The following is a 6000-nucleotide window of genomic DNA, read 5'->3' as shown; positions in this document are numbered from 1 at the left end:
GAAAAATAACAATTTTTTTCTTTATGTTCCTAGAGTGACACATTGAAGAAGATAGGTAATTTCTCAAGGAGGATGTAAAGGTATGTGGAAAAAACTTATGTCAAGAACATAGAAACCTTATAGGATGAGGTATGAAGGAAGAATTCGAAATTAAAGCTTATCTTCTCATGAAATTGTGCCTACCCAATTTGCAGGGCCTACCCCAATTTCAACGCTCCTGAGATCCATGGCATACATTTTAACAATTTATGTTATTAATCACAAATTTATCTTTATTCAACTGTGATAACTCGTGATTTGGAAAATATGTGAAGGAAGGAGCTCTATTTTGGTGTGTGGAGAAGGGGAATGCAGGTAATTCATGTGTGGATAAAAGGCACAAACTGCACCACACACCCTTTCTCCTCACATAAAAAAAGAGCTCCCTCCTTCACAAATATTCCCAATCACAACTTATCGCAGTTGCATACCAAATTGAACCTCGTTGTGTTGTTATCGAACAAGTGCCTAAAGATGGAGCTAGAGTTAAATGGTGATTCCAATATCGTACATCCTCCCCCAAGATACCTTATCATGCTAGACGAGGTGGGAGCTCCCAGGACATGAGAAGTTATTGCTCCTCCAACACCCACTAGTGGGTTATTTTTCATATGGCTACCTCCACTATCTATTCGAACTGAAACTCTCGTGATTTCCTTAGCAAAGGCATCACAAAGTGCACTCTCTTTTATAATGCTATCTATCCTATAGAGAAACAAATGTTGAAATGCATATTGAGGATCTATTTACTCAAAGGATTTCCATCCCTAAATTTATCATTCACTTATTCTCTACTTCCACTAATAAATTCACTATAAACAAACATCTTAGGGAAGCCTTCTATTATCTCCACTCGAACATCTCTTTCCAGACTTGTACCTCCTTTGTAGGAATTCCTTCTTGTGCAAGCTTGGCCTCATTCGAGCAACACACTTCAGGCCCTCGCACCACATGGTTTCCACACCTTGCTACCACTGCACACCCTCTATACTCCATGCCATAACCAAAGTAATAGAATGTGTTGGGGGGGGGGGGGGGGGTGTTTCAATTAATGATTCATTTAGTTATTGGTTATTTCGAAAGTGCATAGATTGAAAGTGACTTTATTTCATGTTGTTTATTTCTACACAATTTGGCTTTGCGAGTAGGTTGATGTTTTGCTTGATTGGACAACAAAGTAGGTTTTTTTTTTAGAAGGGAGAAAAATCACAACACATTTCTAGAAGATGTAGACATATCATAAGATTATGCATGAAGGAACTAATGAAGATTGGATCATCTCATGAAATCAATCTCTTTAGTGTGGGAATAAAAGTGCTTTTTTTATTGAGTTTCAAGAGTGAATCACATTGGGACATACACATTGAACACAACTGGTAATGTCTCTAGGAAGGTGTTAGGTTCCTATACCAATAGGTTTCATATTTCATGATTGACTGTGGAAATTCCAAATATGATCATCCTTTCCATGCTGCAAAGGTTCCATATTTTCCAAAAAACAGGAAAAAATAAAAAAATGTAAAGAGGGTATGCCCTAAAAGAAAAATCAAAGGGCAAGAAAAATGAATTGGTCAAGAAAGAAAGAAAATGAACCCCAAAGAAAGACCAGGAAAGTGGCTAGTCAAAATGCCACTACTATACTACTTATTGCAAATAATTTCAAATCATGCAATCAGTGACTTTGTCACACTTGATGGATGGCCCAACAGCTCAATCTTGGCCAGTCCAGGTTTAAATTTCTTGTTTTAGCATTAGAGAATAAGGTCTGTTCAAATAGTTCAAGCTTGGAAGATCACTAGCTAGGTAGAGAAACAAAGGTACTCAACAGTTGAATATGAGCCCTTGGAAGAGATAAGGGCAGACTTAGATAGGAGGGCAGTCAAAAGAAAAAGGAAGAAAGGGTTTGCTAGTTCAAATGTAGCCAAACAAAGATGTAGAAAAAATGTTAGGTATAACAGAATGGGTAAGTAATTCTGGTGTTGCAGAAGCAGGTTGGTGATCAATTTTGTCCTGTTAAATATGATCTATCTCATGAGTATCACAAACATCCTAGAAAAGTGGCTACAGTTCAGTGGAGCATGATTGATTTCCCCTCTTATTTCCCTAAGAACACTTACTAACGTCCCCTCAAGGACATTGGGATCTGCTCAGTGGTCCTAACTCATTTCATTTTATGAGAAATACTAAGTGAAACTTTGTGTTTACTTGGTCAAAACAAGCCACATTTCTTGTGTAAAATAATCACTCCATTTCCCTTTCATTTCCCTAAAAATCTAAGTTTTACCTTATAAGCTTAGCATTCTCCATTCACAAAACCATATTAACACTTTAACTTTATTATGTAGCTCCTATCTAAAATTTTCCCCTCCCATACTATGTAAAAATACATAAAATCCCTAAAAAACTAAATATCCCAACCCCTGGCTTAGTATAGCCATACACTATAAAGTTTCGGGAGTTATAGGTTCATTTGGAAACTTATAACAACCCTCCCGCGCATGCATACACCATGGGATTTAACTAACTCTTGGTTAATTAAATAACCGACCCACAAAAACCAAAGTCGCCCACGCCCATATAAAACCTTGTTAACCAAGGTTTATACCCTGCAAATATTAAAAAACATTAAAATAATGTGCGGACCCTTTGTTATAAACCACCGCCAAATTACCTTCCCGTCAACTGTCAGATCAGGCCCTCCCCATCCAACGGCTCTCATCCATATCAGAGCCGCTCCGACATATGAAGATTAGCACGCGATAAAAAGCAGTTTTCCCGCTGTAACCCGGGACACGTGTCGTCGGCCCATTGCATCGCGTCCATTCTACCAGAAACCACTATTGTACAAAGGGCAGTGTGATAGAAACCACAAACCACTCCCGCCTCCTGTTGACCATGTCATCCGCCCATGTCAGCGCCCACATCACTATTTCATCTGCCGTGTCTGCCATGTCATCTGCCACGTCACATTTTGTACTCCGCTATAGGGAAAAATTTACGTCATGATGACGTCATCCCAAAAAGTGCCAAAAACCCTGAAAAAACCCAAGTTTTGTTAAAAAGTGGTGAAAGTGATTGTTTTTTGTTTATTTCTATTCGTTGTATTGCGAAGACTGTGCATGTAAATTACGACGAATTTTCCACCAACGCTCCAGTCCACCACCCAGGGGAATTCACTCTACAAACTCGGCCCACCAGCTCAGTCTTGTACCCACAGTTCGTGCCAGACGCCTGTAAAACAGGTATTTACCCGATATTCGCCCGTAAACCCTATTTTTCCGAAATTTCTTTATTAAAATCACATGAAAAACTAAAATTCGAATTAAAATGTGCTCCTACCTACAAATCTCTGCATTTTAATTCACTGTTTGACCCATTCTCCCAAATAAATCTTGCGAATTCTATTCTCCTCTGCAAATTGCCCATTAAATTGCAATTCAAGCCCATTTCCCCCGGAAAAACCTTCAAAAAATGCCCAAATATCGAGTTAAAATTGTCAAACTCACTTGCAAAAGAGCACCATTCCCCCTGTTTTATCCAGCTTCCCAATTAAACTCTGCAGACTTTGCCTTTTCTTTGAATTTTACCCAGTGAGGCCATTTCTATATAAAACTCAGTTTGCAAAATCCCTGTGAAAAACCCCAGTGCCAGTACTCTGTTTTCTGTTGTTACAAAGACCCAAATTCCAATTATAAACACAGACGGTGAACCATGGAAGCTCGAGTGGCCTTGAATATTGCCCCTTTAAATTCACCACATAGGGAATTGGAATGGATACCTCTTGTTGACAGGGACTTTCAAATTAAGGATATGACGGGTGAGAAGCCTCACCTGCAAGCATTTTGTGAAGTTAGAAATAGCTACAGAAGCAATACTGATGTCTTGGAAATTTTGGAATCCAACATGCCTATCTATTACCTCCCTTTAGTAAATGTGCTCCCTGATTTCATCCATTTATGCTGTGCAAATTATGAACCCACACAAAGAGCAGTTACGGCTCCATCTGGAACTGTACTCTTCTATATCACTCCTCAATCCATAAATGAGATGCTGAACTTTAAGCCCACTCAGCGTCTGGCTCCTCGCACCATGAAATCCTTGCTTGACCTAGCTACCAAACTTCCCAGTTTAGAGATTACCAAAATAGCTCAATTATTCATGAGACGAGAAAGCCAGCCCAGGAATCCACCTCCTTTTAATCAAGTCTGGTTCAATGAGGCAGGGAGACTCATTATAGACATGATATCCTACATTTTAGGATTCAAAACCAGTGAGTATGTTGATGAAACTGTTTTCATATTGATGTCTATATTCACTCCAGGACAGCCCCCTGCTGTCAAGTATGATTATGCCACCTTCATAGCAAATAAAATCCATGAGAAATTCATGAATTTGGAGAGAGAAAGAGTGTTCAAATACACATCCTACATATATCATTTGCTGATGTACTATCAACCTGATAATTTCCAACTTCCTCTTAAAACATTGGACCTCAAAGGAGAAAGGAGGTCTGTGATTTTCTGGACCTCAGTTTTCCATGAAGTCCACAACTCCCCATATACATATTGTGAGTTCATAGACCTATTCATATATCCAGCCACTTCTTTTTTGATAACAACTCCTCCTACCAAGCTCTCTGCTGAAATGAAGAAAATCCTACATCTCTCAAAGGAATACAATATTGGTGACTGGTATTTTTACCAAAACCACACAGTGGACAGGATTTATGGCTATGAATTAACTCCCTACAAGCTACCAAAGTATGCCCTTATGAGACTCTTTGCCCTGGAATACTATTGGCAATTTAATAGTTCAGACTTGACTCATTTCTATGGTGATAGGAAAAAAGCACAGCTCAAGATAAGACATTAATTGGGCACTTTTATCTTCAATAAAAGGGAAGAAGCTTGGGAAGAAGCAGATAAGATAATAAGAGATCAACTTATGCTGAAACAAAGTTTTCATTGGTCACCATATGACCCTGAACATTTCATAGGTTTTAGAAGAGTTAAAAACAAGCTTACAGGATATGTGCACCACAAAATCCCTAAAATTGAACAATATTCTAATCAATAGGATTGGGCAGAAGGTACACTAGTTGAAGAGCTTATTGAAGAAGAGAAATTGGAAAAAGCAATGAAAGAGCTTGAAAAAACATTTGACCTGGACTCTTTTGGACAGGTCCCTTTCACATTGCCTCAACACCTTGGAGTGGGCACATCATTTGCCACAACTTCACAACAACCTGCCCAAGAGACTACTCCACTTGCAGGGACATCCAAAGGCAGGGAATTACAGCACTCAGAGAAGCGAGATACAATGGAAGACCAGCCAGATACAACAAAGGAGAAAAGTCAAGGGCAAGGTCCTTCAACAAAAACAAAGGTACCTGAAATCCCTGTGTTACAAAACTCCTCTCAATGACGAAAGAGCCAAGAAAAGGGATAGACAAGAAGAGACACCGATAGGTGGGTCAGCCGAACAGCAAGGGGAAAAGAGGCAAATGTTGAATCCTTACTCTGAGGAAGAGTTGGTAGAAGAGACAGCAGGTAACTTAAGGGGTGAGGAGACAACTGAACAGTAGGCTCCTCCAATTTTGGAGACATCAACTAGTTCATATCAGCACGAGCAAGAGAGGCAGCACGGTGTGGAGGTTACATCCACCAAGCAACAGAGCAAGCAAGTCTCAGATATCAAGAAAGCATTCACTGAAATAAAGGCCATAAATGAGCCAGTAAGGTTCCAACTTTATAATCAATTGCTGAGAATGGCTCCCACCAATCAACAAAGGCTAATGGCAGCCTATGATATCCAAGAAGGGAAAATGACCCTTAGTCACTTTAGGCCTACAACGCAGCAGCCACAGTTAGCTGTTGATTATATTAGGACCAATTTGGAAGTTCTCTATAAAGACATCCACCCCATGGACCAGATTCAATTACAAAAACAAACCAGAGAAAT

The sequence above is a fragment of the Pinus tabuliformis genome, chromosome 4_2, assembly GCF_031772625.1.
Source record: "Pinus tabuliformis cultivar Carrire ecotype Pingquan chromosome 4_2, CPIR1, whole genome shotgun sequence".
Taxonomy (NCBI): Eukaryota; Viridiplantae; Streptophyta; class Pinopsida; order Pinales; family Pinaceae; genus Pinus; species Pinus tabuliformis.
Note: the sequence above shows the minus strand (reverse complement) of the source record.